Source organism: Moschus berezovskii, chromosome 19, assembly GCF_049115385.1.
Source record: "Moschus berezovskii isolate FMDL1 chromosome 19, NW_MosBer_1.0, whole genome shotgun sequence".
In the NCBI taxonomy this organism is placed as follows: domain Eukaryota; kingdom Metazoa; phylum Chordata; class Mammalia; order Artiodactyla; family Moschidae; genus Moschus; species Moschus berezovskii.
In genome coordinates, this window is record NC_142478.1 from 20773495 (window position 1) to 20792572 (window position 19078).

Sequence of the window (19078 nt, forward strand, 5' to 3'; positions counted from 1 at the left end):
GACCCCATGGACTGTAGCCTGCCAGGTTCCTCTGACCATGGGAACCTGGTCATTTCTAACTTACGGTGATCTAAGAGATATCAGATATGGTTCTGCCCATCAAATAATTAGACAGATGAAGGCACAGAGATTTCTTCCTCACGAGCATAAGAGGTTGGGCTGGTTAGAAGTGGATGGGGGTGTCTCCTAGCTCCCTATACCATGTTCCACTGAGTTGTTCCTAAAGTTCTCTATTAACCGCACCTTTTCAAATATGGGTGAACACATCTGTCTTTTCCCTTTTCACAGCAACGTACAGAGATTAGGTGCTGTACCTCCAGGGCTTCTAATACAATGCTCTTTACCAAGCTGGCAGTCAATAAATCAGATTCAGATAGTATTGAACACCTGCTGAGTATGGCGCTCGTGGTAAAGAACCTGCTTGCCAATTCAGGAGACGTAAGAGATGCAGGTTTGATCCCTGGGTTGGGAAGATCCCCTGGAGGAGGGCATGGCAACCCACTCCAGTATTCTAGCCTGGAGAATCCTATAGATAGAGGAGCCTGGTGGGCTGCCATCCATAGGGTCACAAAGAGCTGGACACCTCTGAAGCAACTGTGTACACTGTGCACCTCATCCTGTGGAATCAAGATGTCATGTAAGACATGGGTGCTGCCCTCGAGTTCCTGATTATCTAATTGAAGAGAGGAAAGCTCTAACAAGCTCCAAGACTGTTGGGCTGATTTTGTTTGTTTTTATTGGTGTATAATTGCTTTACAGTGTTGCGTTAGTTTCTGCTGCACAAAGAAGTGAATCAGCTTTATGGATGCATATATCCCTTTTCGCTTAGACTTCACTCAGCGGCCCCGTCCCTCCCCTCTGGGTCGTCTCAGAGCCAGGCTGGGCTCCCTGTGCCACGCAGCAGCTTCCCCCAGCTGTCTGTCTCCACGGGGTCGTGTGTAGATGTCGGCGCTGCTCTCGCACTTTGTCCCGCCCTCCCCTTCTCACCTGTGTCCACGTCTGTTCTCTGCGTCTGCTTGTCTATTCCTGCCTGCAAATAGCTTTCTTTGTACCATTTTTCTAGATTCCACATACGTGCGTTAATATACAGTATTTGTTTTCCTCTTTCTGACTTTTTCAATCCATATGACAGACTCTGGGCCCATCCTCATCTCTACAAAGGACCCAATTTTGTCCCTTTTGTGGCTGAGTAATATTCCATTGTATATCCATCTTATTTATCATTCCTCTCTTGTTGGATGTTTTTTTTTTTTTTTTTTTCAACAGAGGAAAATTTATGCGTCGAACCTGGACTGGTCACTTATGATAATATACATGCTACAATTCCATTCTTTCCAATCATTCCACCTTCACCCTCTCCCACAGAGTCCCAAAGACTGTTCTAAATGCCTATGTCTCTTTTGCAGTCTCTTATACAGGGTTCAGGTTACCATTTTTCTAAATTCCATATATATGCGTTAATATACGGTATTGATGTTCTTCTTTCTGGCTTACTTCACTCTGTATAATTGGCTCCAATTTCATCCACCTCATTAAAACTGATTCAAATGCATTCTTTTTGATGGCTGAGAAATACTCCATTGTGTATATGTACCAAAGCTTTCTTATCCATTCATCTGCAGATGGACATCTAGGTTGCTTCCATGTCCTGGCTATTATAAACAGTGCTGCAATGAACATTGGAGTACATGTGTCTCTTTCAATTCTGGTTTCCTCGGTGTGTATGCCCAGGAGTGCGATCGCTGGATCATATGGCAGTTCTATTTCCAGTTTTCTGAGGAATCTCCACACTGTTCTCCATAGTGGCTGTACTAGTTTGCATTCCCACCAACAGTGTAAGAGGGTTCCCTTCTCTCCACACCCTCTCCAGCACTTATTGCATGTAGACTTTTGGATAGCAGCCATTCTGACTGGTGTGAAATGGTATCTCATTGTGGTTTTGATTTGCATTTCTCTGATGATGAGGGATGTTGAGCATTTTTTCATGTGTTTATTAGCCATCTTTATGTCTTCTTTGGAGAAATGTCTGTTTAGTTCTTTGGCCCATTTTTTGATTGGGTCACTTAGTTTTCTGGAATTAAGCTGCAGGAGCTGCTTGTATAATTTGGAGATTAATCCTTTATCAGTTGCTTCATTTGCTATTATTGTCTCCCATTCTGAAGGTTGTCTTCTCACCTTGCTTAGAGTTTCCTTTGCTGTGCAGAAGCTTTTGATTTTAATTAGGTCCCATTTGTTTATTTTTGCTTTTATTTCCAATATTCTGGGAGGTGGGTCTTGGGGGATCCTGCTGTGATTTATGTTGGAGAGCGTTTTGCCTACGTTCTCCTCTAGGAGTTTTATAGTTCCTGGTCTTACATTTAGATCTTTAATCCATTTTGAGTTTATTTTGGTGTATGGTGTTAGGAAGTGTTCTAGTTTCATTCTTTTACAAGTGGCTGACCAGTTTTCCCAGCACCACTTGTTAAAGAGACTGCCTTTTCTCCATTTTATATTCTTGCCTCCTTTGTCGAAGATAAGGTGTCCATAGGAGCGTGGGTTTATCTCTGGGCTTTCTATTTTGTTCCATTGATCTATATTTCTGTCTTTATGCCAGTACCATACTGTCTTGATGACTGTGGCTTTGTAATAGAGCCTGAAGTCCGGCAGGTTAATTCCCCCAGTTCCATTCTTCTTCCTCAAGATTGCGTTGGCTATTCGAGGTTTTTTGTATTTCCATACAAATTGTGAGATTATTTGTTCTAGTTCTGTGAAAAATATTGTTGGTAGCTTGATAGGGATTGCATTGAATGTATAAATTACTTTGGGTAGTATACTCATTTTTACAATATTTATTCTTCCAATCCACGAACACGGTATATTTCTCCATCTATTCATGTCCTCTTTGATTACTTTCACTAGTGTTTTATAGTTTTCTATGTACAAGTCTTTTGTTTCCTTAGGTAGATATATTCCTAAGTATTTAATTGTTTTCATTGCAACAGTGAATGGAATAGTTTCCTTAATTTCTCTTTCTATTTTCTCATTATTAGTGTATAGGAATGCAAGGGATTTCTGTGTGTTGATTTTATATCCTGCAACTTTGCTGTAATCATTGATTAGCTCTAGTAGTTTTCTGGTAGAGTCTTTAGGGTTTTCTGTGTAGAGGATCATGTCATCAGCGAACAGTGAAAGCTTTACTTCTTCTTTTCCAATTTGTATTCCTTTTATGTCTTTTTCTGCTCTGATTGCTGTGGCCAAAACTTCCAGAACTATGTTGAATAGTAGTGATGAGAGTGGGCACCCTTGTCTTGTTCCTGACTTTAGGGGAAATGCTTTCAGTTTTTCACCATTGAGGATAATGTTTGCTGTGGGTTTGTCATATATAGCTTTTATTATGTTGAGGTATGTCCCTTCAATTCCCACTTTCTGGAGAGTTTTTATCAAAAATGGATGTTGAATTTTGTCGAAGGCTTTCTCTGCATCTATTGAGATAATCATATGATTTTTATTTTTCAGTTTGTTAATGTGGTGTATTACGTTGATTGATTTGCGTATATTGAAGAATCCTTGCATTCCTGGGATAAAGCCCACTTGGTCATGATGTATGATCTTCTTAATGTGTTGTTGGATTCTGATTGCTAGAATTTTGTTAAGGATTTTTGCATCTATGTTCATCAGTGATATTGGCCTATAGTTTTCTTTTTTTGTGGGGTCTTTACCAGGTTTTGGGATTAGGGTGATGGTGGCCTCATAGAATGAGTTTGGAAGTTTCCCTTCCTCAGCTATTTTCTGGAAGAGTTTGAGTAGAATAGGTGTTAGCTCTTCTCTAAATTTTTGGTAGAATTCAGCTGTGAAGCCGTCTGGACCTGGGCTTTTGTTTGCTGGGAGATTTTTGATTACAGTTTCAATTTCCGTGCTTGTGATGGGTTTGTTCAGATTTTCTATTTCTTCCTGGTTCAGTTTTGGAAAGTTGTACTTTTCTAGGAATTTGTCCATTTCTTCCAGGTTATTCATTTTATTGCCATATAATTGCTGATAGTATTCTCTAATAATCCTTTGTATTTCTGTGTTGTCAGTTGTGATCTCTCCATTTTCATTTCTAATTTTATTGATTTGGTTCTTCTCCCTTTGTTTCTTGATGAGTCTGGCTAGTGGTTTGTCAATTTTATTCACCTTCTCAAAGAACCAGCTTTTGGCTTTGTTGATTTTTGCTATGGTCTCTTTTGTTTCTTTTGCATTTATCTCTGCCCTAATTTTTATGATTTCTTTCCTTCTACTGACCCTGGGGTTCTTCATTTCTTCCTTTTCTAGTTGCTTTAGATGTAGAGTTAGGTTATTTAGTTGACTTTTTTCTTGTTTCTTGAGGTATGCCTGTATTGTTATGAACTTCCCCCTTAGCACTGCTTTTACAGTGTCCCAGAGGTTTTGGGTTGTTGTGTTTTCATTTTCATTCATTTCTATGCATATTTTGATGTCTCTTTTGATTTCTTCTATGATTAGTTCATTATTCAGCAGCGTGTTGTTCAGTCTCCATATGTTGGCACTTTTAACAGTTATTCTCCTGTAATTGAGATCTAATCTTACTGCATTGTGGTCAGAAAAGATGCTTGGAATGATTTCAATTTTTTTGAATTTACCAAGGCTAGATTTATGTCCCAGGATGTGATCTATCCTGGAAAAGGTTCCGTGTGCGCTTGAGAAAAAGGTGAAATTCATTGTTTTGGGGTGAAATGTCCTATAGATATCTATTAGGTCTAACTCTTCTATTATATCATTTAAAGATTGTGTTTCCTTGTTAATTTTCTGTTTAGTTGATCTATCCATAGATGTAAGTGGGGTGTTAAAATCTCCCACTATTATTGTGTTATTGTTAATTTCCCCTTTCATACTTGTTAGTAATTGTCTTACATATTGCGGTGCTCCTATGTTAGGTGCATAAATATTTATAATTGTTATATCTTCTTCTTGGATTGATCCTTTGATCATTATGTAGTTTCCTTCTTTGTCTCGTTTCACAGCCTTTGTTTTAAAGTCTATTTTATCTGATATGAGTATTGCTACTCCTGCTTTCTTTTAGTCTCTATTTGCATGGACTATCTTTTTCCAGCCCTTCACTTTCAGTCTGTATGCGTCCCTCGTTTTGAGGTGGGTCTCTTGTAGACAACATATATGGGGGTTTTGTTTTTGTATCCATTCAGCCAGCCTTTGTCTTTTGGTTGGGGCATTCAACCCATTTACATTTAAGGTAATTATTGAAAAGTAGGATCCCGTAGCCATTTTCTTTATTGCTTTGGGTTCAAGTTTATACACTCTTTCTGTGATTCCTGTCTATAGAAGATCCTTTAGCATTTGTTGGAGAGCTGGTTTGGTGATGCTGAATTCCCTCAGCTTTTGCTTGTCTGTAAAGCTTTTGATTTCTCCTTCATATTTGAATGAGATCCTTGCTGGGTATAGTAATCTGGGCTGTAGGTTATTTTCTTTCATCACTTTAAGTATATCTTGCCACTCCCTTCTGGCCTGAAGAGTCTCTGTTGAAAGATCAGCTGTTATCCTTATGGGAATCCCCTTGAGTGTTATTTGCTGCTTTTCCCTTGCTGCTTTTAATATTTGTTCTTTGTGTTTGATCTTTGTTAATTTGATTAATATGTGTCTTGGAGTATTTCGCCTTGGGTTTATCCTGTTGGGGACTCTCTGGATTTCTTGGACTTGGGTGATTATTTCTTTCCCTATTTTAGGGAAGTTTTCAACTATTATCTCCTCAAGTATTCTCTCATGGTCTTTCTTTTTGTCTTCTTCTTCTGGGACTCCTATGATTCGAATGTTGGAGCGTTTAACAGAGGTCTCTAATATTGTCCTCATTTCTTTTAATTCGTTTTTCTTTTTTCCTCTCTGTTTCATTTATTTCTACAATTCTATCTTCTAGTTCGCTTATCCTGTCTTCTGCTTCTGTTATTCTACTGTTTGTTCCCTCCAGAGTGTTTCTGATCTCATCTATTGCATTATTCATTGTATATTGACTCTTTTTTATTTCCTCTAAGTCCTTATTAAATCTTTCTTCCATCTTCTCAATCCTTTTCTCCAGGTTATTTATCTGTAACTCCATTTTACTTTCAAGATTTTGAATCATTTTCACCATCAAAATTCGAAATTCTTTATCAGGTAGATTCCCTATATCATCTTCTTTTGTTTGTGTTGGTGGGCAATTATCTTGTTCCTTTACTTGCTGGGTATTTCTCTGCCTCTTCATCTTGCTTATATTGCTTTGCTTGGGGTGTCCTTTCCCTCTTCTTGCAGTTTGTGGAGTTCTCTTTATTATGTAGTTTCTTCGCTGTGTGTGGGGTTGGACAGGTGACTTGTCCGGGTTCCCTGGTTAGGGAAGCATGTGTCAGTGTTCTGGTGGGTGGAGCTGGATTTCTTCTCTTTCCTTTAGAAGACAATGGGCTACTTTTCTGGGAGCCTGATGTCCTCTGCCAGTATTCAGAAGTTGTTTTGTGGACTTTACTCCACGTTCAAATGTTCTTCTGATGAATTTGTGGGGAAGAAAGTGGTCTCGCCGTCTTGTTCCTTCCTCCCCAGAACACTGGATTCTTATATTCCACTTGGTCGTGGAGTATCTCTTCCCAGCTGCTCCAGCAAGGCACAGCCGCTGCAGCTTACCTTGGACGAGGGGTATCTCCTCAAGGCCGCCCCTCCTGCTTTGAATGTGGATCAGCTCCTCCCGGCCCTCCGGTGCCCAAGCAGCCACCGCCTCCTGGACGTGGTACAGCTCCTCTCGGCCACCGCCCTAACTCTGGGTGCGGGGCAGCTCCTCTCAGCCACGATTCTGCACGTGGTCGGTTGCGCTGGGAGCCGGGCGTCTCTCGCGTCTGCGCCGCCGGGAGCCGGGCGTCTCTCGCGTCTGCGCCGCCGGGAGCCGGGCGTCTCTCGCGTCTGCGCCGCCGGGAGCCGGGCGTCTCTCGCGTCTGCGCCGCCGGGAGCCGGGCGTCTCTCGCGTCTGCGCCGCCGGGAGCCGGGCGTCTCTCGCGTCTGCGCCGCCGGGAGCCGGGCGTCTCTCGCGTCTGCGCCGCCGGGAGCCGGGCGTCTCTCGCGTCTGCGCCGCCGGGAGCCGGGCGTCTCTCGCGTCTGCGCCGCCGGGAGCCGGGCGTCTCTCGCGTCTGCGCCGCCGGGAGCCGGGCGTCTCTCGCGTCTGCGCCCTCTTGTTGGATGTTTATGTTGTTTCCATATCTTGGCTATTGTAAATAGTGTTGCAATGAATTTTGGAGGATAGCTGGGCTTATAATAGACAAATGTAACGTGTAATGCACATTTCTTAAAGATAAATTCAGTTTCCCCCAACTATTCTATTTATTAATATGTAAGTATTCCCTCTGGAGGAAACGTATTCCTGGGATTCTGGAGACAAAATTGATGAAGATGGTGTTCTAGCTACATCTTGCTAATAGAAAACCACATCAACACTTGGTGGCTTTAAACAACGATCATTTTAATGGTATCTGTGATTTTATTGATCATGAATTCTAGCAGGCATCAGCCAGGTAACCCTTCTGTTCCCTGAAGTGTATCACAGGTCACTCAGTGGTATTCAGTTCATGGTTGGTCAGGTCTGGAGGGTCCAAAACGACTTCACTCACCGCCTGGCACCAGAGCAAGGGTTCCCAGAAGGCTGATCTCCCCTGGATCCCTCACCTCTCCATGTAGACTCGGGGCCTCTCCATGAAGTTTCTCCTTTAGGGTAATCAGATTTCTCAAAATTATGCTCAGGGTTCCCAGAGACCAAGGCCAAAGCTATTAGTCACAGGAAATGCTAGACTTGGAAATGTCATAATGTCATTATATTGCTCAAACTGGGTTAAATGCAGTTCATACTCAATGGCAGGGAAACAGACTCACCTGTTGGTGGAAGAAGACTCAAAGAACTTGTGACTGTCTTTTTTTCCTTTGAATATTTAAATAATTTGGCTGCACCAGGTCTTAGCTGTGGCATGCAAAACCTCTTTATTTGCATCATGTGGGATCTTGTTCCCTGACTTGGGATCAAACCCAGGTTCCCTGCACTGGGAGCTCAGAGTCAGCCATTGGACCACCAGGGAGGTCCAAAGATGGCATATACCTTTGTGGTTTTCTGGGGTTTTAAAAAATTTTTTTCTTTTTTCCTGAATACACCTAAGATTTCATTTCCAATGTATTTCAGGGTGTTGTTTTTTTTTTTTTGCCAGAATTTGAAGCACCTTGGGAATGTCTTGCCCCGTTTTTATTTTTTGGTTCTGTCTTCTTCCTGTGAGGAATGATAAAACTTGAGGATTCTTTTTTAAAATGTATCAAATATGGTCTCTAGCACAGAAGAACTAACAATCTAGTGAAGAAGGACTCATGGATGCGGTTAAATTTAGAACACAAAACTTAATAAAAATTAAGAAAGCTATATCCTCAGTGTGAGGGGAGCATCGAGTCACCTAGGATATCAGGGAGGGTTTCAGAGGGGAAGTGGCATTTGAGCAGAGCCTTGTGGAGGGCGGTGGTCTCTACAGATGGGAGGGGTGGAGTGGAGACTGCATCTTGGAGGAGGGGCAGGGAGCACAGCCCATAGAGCAGCTGGTGGGACCCTGGAACGAGCAGAGGTGGGATGGCATGGAGGGTGAGGCTGAGCAGATGTGGCGGGAGGCATGGGGACTCGGCTCTGATCGCAGAGTTGTCCTGCAGGTGATGGTCATGCAGGGATTTATGGCAGAGGCGTGCCATGATCTGATTTCTGATTCTAAATGCTATTTCTAACAGCAGTTTCAGGATGGACTGGAGGAATTGCAGACAGGAGGCCACGAAGCCAGTCAGAGGGCGGGTAATCCAGGAGAGTAGTCACTGGGCAATGGAATGGAAGAGACAGTTTTTGAGAGTGATGTGTTGGGGAGCAGAGTAGTAGAACTTTTTCTTTTTTAATCATATCCCTTGTTGTTGTTCAATTGCTAAGTCGTGTTGAACTCTTTGCGACCCCATGGACTGCAACATACCAGGCTTCTGACCATGGACTGCAGCACGCCAGGCTTCCCTGGCCTTCACCATCTTCCAGAGTTTGCTCAAACTCATGTCCATTGAGTCAATGATGCCGTCCAACCATCTCATCCTCTTTTGCCTCCTTCTCCTCCTGCCTTCAATCTTTCCCAGCATTGGGGTCTTTTCTAGTGAGTCAGCTCTTCACATCACGTGGCCAAAGTACTGGAGCTTCATCTTTAGCATCAGTCCTTCCAATGAATATTCAGGGTTGATTTCCTTTAGGATTGACTGGTTTGATCTCCTTGAAGTCCAAGGGACTCTCAAGCGTCTTCTCCAACACCACAGTTGGAAAGCCTCGATTCTTTGGCACTCAACCTTCTTTATGGTCCAACTCTCACATCCATACATGACTACTGGCTTATATCCCTTACCTAATTTATTTCTCTAAAAAGTCGATTTTTCAGATAGGGCACTGAAACTTAGAAACATTTTGGAACCTCTTTGACATGAAATAGCTAGAAATGAGGAGGGTTGAGTTTCAAAGCCAATTATCTCTGACTTCCCACAAAACCTCATTGTCTCACCCGTTGAAAATAACTGAAACTTTCTTACTAGGTGATTGGCTGTGCCAGTAACAAAAATAGAGCACAGCGATTTCCTTAAAGGCTTTTATAAATATGTCTTCCCCTGAGTTGTAGATCTGTATGTGCCTGTGTCTATATCAGGCACATATGTCCTTGAATATAGGTTTAAATGTTGAAAATTTTCAGCTAGTGTCTTTATCGGTTTTATCAATTTGAATGTTATCAATAAGAAAATAAAGTGCACAATTCATGGCAGTTTACCTGATACTCTTCTTTTTTTGGTATGTGCCTAAATGATTCTGGGCTTATTAACAGATTTTATTGTATATTAGAATCTTGTACACAAAGAATGTACTGTTGCCACAGACAGAGCTGGGAAGGAAAAGTAAAATTGAGTCAGAGGGTGAGAAACAATGTAGCAGTTCATTTGAGAACTTCCTCTGGATAAACCTGCCCCCGATCCCCCCATAAGTCACCTTGCTCATTTTAAGAGCAAGGGGGACAACAATCTATGTCTCTAAAGTTCTATTTCTGCCTAAACCCTGAAGGCCAGGGATAGGTTGCCCCAGCCCTTTGTGGTTGGATCCCCCGGTAAATGGCCTCACATGGACCAGTAACCACAGAGCCTTTGTGTCTGAGTGCTTAGGACTCAGGGCTGCAAATGGAATCTTACCTAAAAATGCAATTCTTGGCACAGATCAAAATGAGACGTCAAAAGTCACGACATCTGGAATATTGGTACGGCATCCACTTGGTTTCATGTTCACAGGTTTTCAGGGTCCTGTTCCGTCCTGGTGACAATATGCAGAAGGTGAGGGGAGAAGAGGGATCTCACTTCTCTTTTTTGTTGCTGAGACTGCATGGCTGGATCAGAGCCTGCATGCAGTGATGAACATTCACTGAATGACTTCTTAAATGCCAGGCGGCATGTTCTGCGAGGTGCTTGACATCCCATGTTTCATTTAATCTCCCCCAAACAAGGAAATCTGCTCCTCCTTTAAACAGATGAAGAGACCGATGCCTGGAGGAGTTAAGTTACCGTGGCCAAGGACAAGCACCTTGCGTGCAAGAGAGCTGGAATTCAAGCCTGGATTTGTATAGCCTTTCAACCTCTGCCCTTTTGTGTACACTCTATTCTTACTATTGTTTGGGGGGGGGCAGCACTGTGTATTTATTGCAGTGAGCAGGGCTTTTTTTTTTTCTCTAGTTGTGATGCACAGGCTTAGTTGCCCTGAGGCAAGTGGGATCTTAATTCCCTGACCAGGGATCGAACCCTAATCCCCTGATTGGCAGGCAGGTTCTTAACCATTGGGCCACCAGGGAAGTCCCTGTATTATATTCTTTATCAGAATATTGTTTGGGTGTCAGTCAACACACTTCATGCAGCAAAGTAGAAGTTAGCCCAGGTTGGAAATCTGAGAACTCTACCTCACTGGATCAAGCACGCAGTCATTGCTGCGTGAATGTGGACCAAACGCTCGACTAGTGTTTTTGTCTCTCTAGTCTACTACTTTGTCATATACTGTTGTGGAGAAAAATATGGAAGACTCAAAGGTTTTAGCTTTCAAAATGTTATTTTTAAGATAAGTTTCTTAACATAGGGGATTTGAGAAAATGCCAAACCAATCGGAGATAGCTGGCTAATGCCTTCTTTCCTATGCCAACTTGTCAACATTTGGTAGAAACCCAATCCTGGGACTATTGTAGTCATTTCTTCCACCTTGTTAACAGTGAGCACCTCCCTCCTGTTACCCGGAAGGGAAGAAACAGTGAGCTGGGAGATGCAGCTGTGAAATTTCTGGTTTTTCAGGAACGGTCAGATGAGTGGCCAAACGTCACCTTCTGTCCCATTATCCTCCTTACTTAACTCTCTGATATTGTTCTTGGGATTAACCCATTACTTCTTCTGGTCACCCTCCACCCCTTTCTTTCCCCTCAACACATTCCTTCTTGCAATCTCCTGTTTCTGAAAGAGCCTCTCCTTTCATATTTTATAATCCAACAGCCTTTTCTTTTAATCCCATTTCAAACTCCTGTCTTTTGTGGGAAAATAACCAGGTATCCCCAAGCCCTCCCCTTTCGTGGATTTGCCTGGGTCGAACCAGCTGAACCAAAGGAAGAAACGATGACCACGTGACTGGCCTGAAGCAAACGGAACCTCGTCTTCACCTTTTCCCTCATCTGAGCTGCTCCTGTACATTTGAAGGTCTGAGAAAAGGTGGGGAAAGGCTGTGGCAGAGAGGAGAGCAGGGGAGAGAGATTTATCTGCAGGGGACATGCCGTGACCACCAGAGAGGAGAGTGACAGAGGAAGGAGCATTATCATGACCGAAAGAAAATTGTTTCGGAAATGAGACCTCCATTGAAATAATTCCATCGTTGTGCTCTTGACCTGAATTTAAATCTTAGTCCATGAGTGTTTTGCATGGAAGGGGAGGTGTGGGACCTGCTATATTTGGTAGTTTTTTTGGCAGATAGTTTCCCGTTTCATTGTGTTTTAAAATAAAGTTGCCTGTGCAGATGAATTCTCTAGGGTGCTAAGTTGTTTTAGGTCGTATACTCTGGGTGGGCAAGGCCTGTGACGTGGCTGCTTAACAGTTCCAACCAGGTGAAGGTAAGTAATGGTTCACTTGTTGGGTATCTCAGTGTTAACCTTACAGATAAAAACAATCGACCCCAGTAAGTGCTGAACCTTGAAACGAGCAAACAAAATAACAAAAAAAGCCCCACCAAACACTGACAGAAATCATTCTTAAAATATTTTACATTTCCTTCTCTCTGAAAGTTGAGAAAACTGGACAGAATTGGAGTCTCTTTTGTTGTATCGGTCATCATCATGAGGGTAAATATTGTCTTTGTGTTGTGAGATGGTATCATCAGAGTCTGTTCATACCAGTGGGACTCATTGTCCCTAAACATGAAATGTCCCCAGACTGTTGTGTACTGTTCTTTCTCTAAAATTAAAAAAATAATAATAATTCAATACAGTTCTTATTGTTAAGTCTTTATTGAATTTGTTACCATATTCCTTCTGTTTTATGTTTTGAATTTTTGGCTATGAGACACGTGGGATCCTGGCTCCCGCACCAGGGATTGAACCCACATCCCCCACATTGGAAGGCATGGTCCCAACCTCAGGACTGCCAAGGATGTCCCTCTCTGTCTCCTTTTAAAGTCTGTCTTCGCTTTTGTACCTGGTTGTACTTCTGCCACTGTGTCAGCCCCTGGGAGCCCCTTTCCACCACCCCCCTCATATTTTGCATCTAACTTGCCATGCCTGGGGAATGAGATCCCACAGATTATTGGAGGGGGAAGTTATAAGGGGAACAAATAGGCCATGAGTGCAGACCAGACACCTTCTAGAAAGTTCTTTCATTAAGTTCTGCTGGGCAAACTCTCTGATACTTTGCCTTCTCCAGAGTGTGTCTCACTGCGGTTCCAGCCTGTATTCTGGTTAGTTAAGGTTTCAAGACAAGTGAGCTGTCATCTTGTGACTCATCGTGTACTGTTTTAAGCAATGACCTGGCCTCCGAGAATAAAAGGCTGTCTAATCATCTCCAGTTTCCTGCCATGGCTGACGTCACTGTTGTCGTCATCACCTTCAGGTCCATCACGTTATTAAGTCCCCACAGTAGATAAGTTGCCAGACTAAACATGTTACATAGACACCATCCTTGGTGTCTCGGCGTCTGTCTTCTTTAAATAGATAACACGGAAATGGATCTAATTTGGACCAAGGTATTGATTGCCCTGGGGTAATGGACGGCCTTCCCCAGCCATCTGAAAACACCAGTGTGGGATACCAATTGCTGAGGACCTGCTATGTGCAGCAGGTGTCTACTGTGTGAACTGGATGCAGTGACACAGATGTGTGTGAACGTGATGGGGGCCCAGAGGAGCTATCTGTAACCTACTCAGGAGGTGGAGAAGCCAAGAAAGATGAAGCCTGGGCAAAGTCATAGTTATCAGCTGGGTGAAGTGAGAAGGGGCCGTTCTTAAGGGAGCCTGTGCAAGAGGGGAGGCAGGAAGCGCCCTGCAGGGGCAGGTCATGTTGCAGGGTGACTGCAGTGACAGCCGAGTGGAAGCCAGGTTCTGTATTTCATTCTGGGGGCCTTGGTGGACAGAGCTTCAGAGCACCGGACAATGGTGTTATGGATAGGTCCTTCCTGGGGAGGTGGGGGTTATGAGCAGGATGGATTTGTGCCTGAACAAGAGCCATGGCCTCATTTCTGGATACTGGGAGTTGGATTTGAAAAATGTCTGTGAAGTAAAATTCAAAAAGCATGCTGATGGATGTCAGCGGTGAGGAGAGGGTGCAGTAAAGCACAAGCCCTAGTCCTGAGGGCAGGCAGCGGTACAAATGGAAGGGTCACAGTGGAGAAGAAGAGAATGGATTCAGCTTTGCGAAGATGGCCGGGGAAGCACTGACGGCCCAGGCTGAGCTCTCACTATGATCCCAGAGAATCTGGGGGTGGGGGTGGGGTGGGGTCCCACGGATTTGCTCTGTGAAAGCTGGAGACAGCAGCTGCCATTGCTGGGAACAGATAAGGTAGGGGCAAAGGTTCTTCTCATTCAAAATCTGACAAAAGAAGGGTATGTATGTTGCATCCCAACTGCAGGGGACTCTGTGACCCTTTGAAAAAGGCGGGGTTCCTGGCTTAGCCCCACCTCCTCAAGCCCAGGGGCGGCTCTGGGGACACTGGGTGAGCAGATCAGGCTCTGGCCAGGAAGTTACTCTCCAGACCGGGCTCAGGTCCGCTGGCTGCTTGGTCTGGGTTTTGTTCTGGGCGGTAAGTGGGAGGCTTCCATACCTCTCCAGGGCTGCCACTCACCAGGGTAGGGCCGGAGAAGAGGAACTTGTTTCTCTATAAAGTGACTTCTGGCTTTGAGACCAAAAAAGAAAGAACAGAGCAGTTTATTGCATACTTCATAACCCAAAGAGAAGCTATGGATCAGCTGAGAGAAACAGACAGGGGAAAGAGGGAGGGAGAGAGGGGGAATAGATCTGAGTAGTTTGTTCAGCTTGAAACACAGCTGTAAGGGAAAGTTGCTGCTGCTGCTGCTAAGTCACGTCAGTCGTGTCCGACTCTGTGTGACCCCATAGACGGAAGCCCACCAGGCTCCCCCATCCCTGGGATTCTCCAGGCAAGAACACTGGAGTGGGTTGCCATTTCCTTCTCCAATGTGTGAAAGTGGAAAGTGAAAAGTGAAAGTGAAGTCGCTCAGTCGTGTCTGACCCTTAGCGACCCCACGGACTGCAGCCTACCAGGCTCCTCCATCCATGGGATTTTCTAGGCAAGAGTACTGGAGTGGCTTGCCATTGCCTTCTCCAGTTACTTTTGTACAGATCCTTCATTAGGAAGTTCACACTCTGGCCAGCAGCTCTCTTAGGAACCACGCTCTTTATCTTTTGAAGTGCTTTCTCGCTCGTCTGAGATGGGTCAGGGTGATGACTGAAAAGGAGCAAGAAAGGTGCAAATTGGCTCCTTGTTTAAGGTTTTCCTAATTAGAAGAGCGGAGAGAAGGTTAGTGAGGGCCATCCAAATCTCCCCCAGTGTGACTGGCCATGGTCAGCATTGTTGGTGGGGGCGGTCAGGGAGTTCCCCTGGTTAACTTTCTGTGACTTGTTATTTTTCTTTGTTATGCACTGAGCAGATTCCCTTCTCTGGTATTCCAGTGGAGCACGTAGCCTGAGAATGGCAATTAGCTCGAGCTAGGCCATCTCTTCTTTGCACAGCCCAAGATGAGACATACAATTACTTTGGCAGCTCACCAGCCCTTTCAGCCCCTCTCTATACACACAGCAGGAGGACAGGTTCATCCTCCCGCGCCCGCCCCGCTTCCTCCTCCCAAATTCCTCCTTACCTGGATGAAATCCTGGTATACACGGACCTTGCCTGCAAATAGAACTGCCGGCGCCTCTGACGTCATCAGGCTCCGCGAAGCTCATTGGCGGAGAAGTTAAGAGTCTTATTTTAGACCCAGAGACTGGGCCCCCTGGATCCAGCTCGAGCAGGTCTCTTCCAGCCTCAGCTGCCGGCCCTCCTCCCCTCCCGTGGTTGCTGGGGCTTCAGAAGATGGAATGTCAGAGGCTGCTTGCTGCTAACTGCAGGGTGAGCACGACAAGCTCAACTGCTACTCAGCTGGTAAAAGGAAGATGCTGGCAACCCAGAGATGGCTTACCACCCAGCTCGCCGGTGCTCTGCCCTCCACCTTGGCACACGTTGGCTGCCTTCCTAGTTGCCACCAACCTGTGTGTGGGCAGCAGCCACTGGTAAAAGACTTGGGCTGTTTCTCAACCTCTCATCCTGTCCCCTTTGCTTCCCGGAGTCAGGATTTAAAACGTGCTTTTATATCGTAAAAGTGGATCAAGTGCATTCCAAAGGGTGTCTCAAGCTAGGTTAATACATTTCAGCTGAGATGCTTCCTCTGCAAGCGGGAGGTTTAAACCTTCCGGGATAAAAGCTTTAGTGCAGTGAACAGTGGTGTAGATTTGATCCAGGAAGACTGAGTAAATAAATATTTGAAAAGATAAGTCTTCACTTCTGTGTTTAGGAACCACTGAGCAACCAGAAAGGACTTTTTTTTTCAGAAATTGAAAATCTGGACACATCATCTGGCAAAGCCTTTTTTCTTTTTCGCTGATTTAATTATAAAATTCACATCTGGTTGTGCCTTTGAGAAATCTTGTTTGTTTTTTTTTTAATCAAATTTTGTGACAAAGGACAAATCTATCACAAACCTATAATAGGACGGTAGGCTACAAAGAGAATTTTTAGGTGTTTTAACTCACTGTTGTCTCAGAGAATTCACGTTCCCTACACTTTAGGGCCGAGTTATAGACGGATAATCTCCTTGGGTGGAAATCTGAGTGTAAAAAAACAGCAGTGAGAACGGAATTAAGATCTTGCTGTCTTCACGTTTGGCGACTGTGCAGGCCTTGATTCTACAATATTCTATTGCAATCGTACTCCCCTGCTTCTCTGCTGTCACACAGCTATTGCTCTAGTGATGTTTAATATCACCATCGCTGTTATTGACTTTGGATTCTTGCGGATCCCTCATGCTGGTGGCCTCGGTGTAGACCAGGCTTAGAACAAAACCAGAGTGTGGCGGAGGAGACTGGGGTCCCCCTGGAGCGGATTTATGGGCGTCTTTGCTGAACACCTCTGCAGCTCCCACAGGGAAGCCCGCGTCCAGTGCTGGGGTTTCCTGTTCCTGCGCCTGGGCCGGGCCCCAGACACACTGAAACGCAAATGACAGCAGTAATTGGCTGAGAGATAAACCAGGACAAGCTAGTGAGCAGTGCAGCGGGGAGTTAAGTAGCTAAGTGACAATTACCGCACTGCAGCCTCCGGGATCACGGAGCTGCCGGCCGGCCCGTTTGTTCTCGGTTTTAAAGGAGCAATAACATTAATTGGAGGAGGGCCTCCCGGTTACCGTGGCCTCGCCCGGGTTCTCCTCTGATTCTCTTTGGAGGAGGGGGAGTAGGTGGCCTGGGGAAGGATGGCTGTGTTGACTGCCCCTCCCAAACCTGTCCCCCCCCACCCCCAGCAGATGAGAATTTTGGAAGTGTGTGTAGTTGATTCCAGTAAACCGATAGTTGGTTTAGTTTGAAGATTACTTGCGGGAGGGGCGGGTTTAGTCTCCGCCCACCAGGCTCCTCGGTCTATGGGATTCTCCAGCCAAGAGTACTGGAGTGGGAAAATAGGGCCTTAAAATCTGTCCAAATTGCCCTCTCTCCCTCGGAGAAGTCCTATTTCCCCTCTGATTTTTTTTTTTTAAGTTTTATTGCAAAAGTGATCAATTGGCTAGATATAGCAATGAAAGACAAAGAGGCCCCAGCCTCTTTGGACCTTATAGTCTTGTTTGAAGAGGATAAGTTGTGAATAAAACTATGGTCTGTTATTCTACTTGCTCTGAATGGAGATCCTTAATAAGAAGTTTGGGGTCCTGCAGGAGTTGGGAGGGGATGGGGAAAGGGGAAGTTTCTATCTAGTGGAGACTGGGCGCGGCCTGCCCTGCTTTCTTTGAAAGACCATTTTAACCCTCTTCTGGTCATAAACAACCGTTAAGATGATTAGCTTGGACTGTAAGTAAGCAGACTAAACAAACCCAGGAACTAGTTAAGAGTCCTTTCTCAGTATAATCTGCGTTTCTACTCCATTCTCATGGTCTAAATACCTTGCAAGTACTGTCTAATGGACTTATTTGGGGTTGGTTGGTTTCCTTCAGCCTTGGCTAAATTTTCCCAGCCCTCCCCTCTGAGTGAAGGCTGCTTTTGCCTTGCACAGAGAACTGCTTCAGGAATAGCCACTTGTCTGCTTTTGGGATTATTTCTACATGGAGGCCCAATCTACAAAAACCAGCAAAATGATGAAAGGAAAAAGTAGATCCTGTCTATTGACAGGGGGAAGCACAACCTTCTTCTGCCTAGTCTTGGAAGGCCTCAAGAAAACTTGCCTCTTGGCAGAGGCCAAATTTGTTGCAGGCCCTGAGGGTGGACTAGAAAGAGGCAGCTGGGTTTTTGCTCTGCCCACTTCTTTGTGAACTCCCCCAGTGGAGGTGAACATATTGACTTGTCTAATTAGAAAACGCCTTCTGTTCAATTTCTGAAGAAAGCCTGGTTAAGAATTGGTGGAATCGTATAGTAGAAGCAGACTGGTTCCAAATAGGAAAAGGAGTGCGTCAAGGCTGTATATTGTCACCCTGCTTATTTAACTTATATGCAAAGTACATCATGAGAAACACTGGGCTGGATGAAGCACAAGCTGGAATCATGATTGCCGGGAGAAATACCAATAACTTCGGATATGCAGATGACACAACACTTACAGCAGAAAGTGAAGAGAACTAAAGAGCCTCTTGATGAAAGTGAAAGAGGAGAGTGAAAAAGTTGACTTAAAGCTCAACATTCAGAAAACTAAGATCTTGGCATCCATTTTCATCACTTCATGGCAAATGGATGGAGAAACAGTGGCAACAGTGGCAGAGTTTATTTTGGGGGGCTCCAAAATCACTGCAGATGGAGACTGCAGCCATGAAATTAAAAGATGCTTACTCCTTGGAAGGAAAGTTATGACCAACCTAAGTAAGTAAGTAAGTAAAATCACTCAGTCGTGTCCGACTCTTTGCGACCCTGTGGACAGTAGCCTACCAGGCTCCTCTGTCCACAGAATTTCCCAGGCAAGAGGACTGGAGTGGATTGCCATTTCCTTCTCCAACCTAGTCAGCATATTAAAAAGCAGAGAGACATTACTTTGTCAACAAAGGTCTGTCTAGTCAAGTCTATGATTTTTCCAGTAGTCATGAATGGATGGATGTGAGAGTTGGACTGTAAAGAACGCTGAGTGCCAAAGAATTGATGCTTTTGAACTGTGGTGTTGGAGAAGACTCTTGAGAGTCCCTTGGACCACAGGGAGATCCAACCAGTCCATCCTAAAGGATTTCAGTTCTGAATGTTCACTGGAAGGACTGAAGGTGAAACTGAAGCTCCAATAGTTTGGCCACCTGATGTGAAGACTGACT

The 19078-nt window shown here is 44.5% G+C and overlaps 1 protein-coding gene and 1 long non-coding RNA gene across 3 annotated transcripts in view; one reads left to right on the forward strand and one right to left on the reverse strand.

Annotated features, from left to right (window-relative positions):
• MAML3 (mastermind like transcriptional coactivator 3) overlaps positions 1–19078 on the forward strand; it is a 466711-nt gene that overhangs the window by 56850 nt on the left and 390783 nt on the right. The gene's annotated exons all lie outside the window — the stretch shown is intronic.
• Positions 7582–15551, reverse strand: LOC129542577 (uncharacterized). The gene is made up of 3 exons (XR_008683086.2): positions 15416–15551; positions 10225–10342; positions 7582–7704 (listed from the first exon to the last, which is right to left on the reverse strand). It is a non-coding gene; the product is annotated as an uncharacterized LOC129542577 (long non-coding RNA).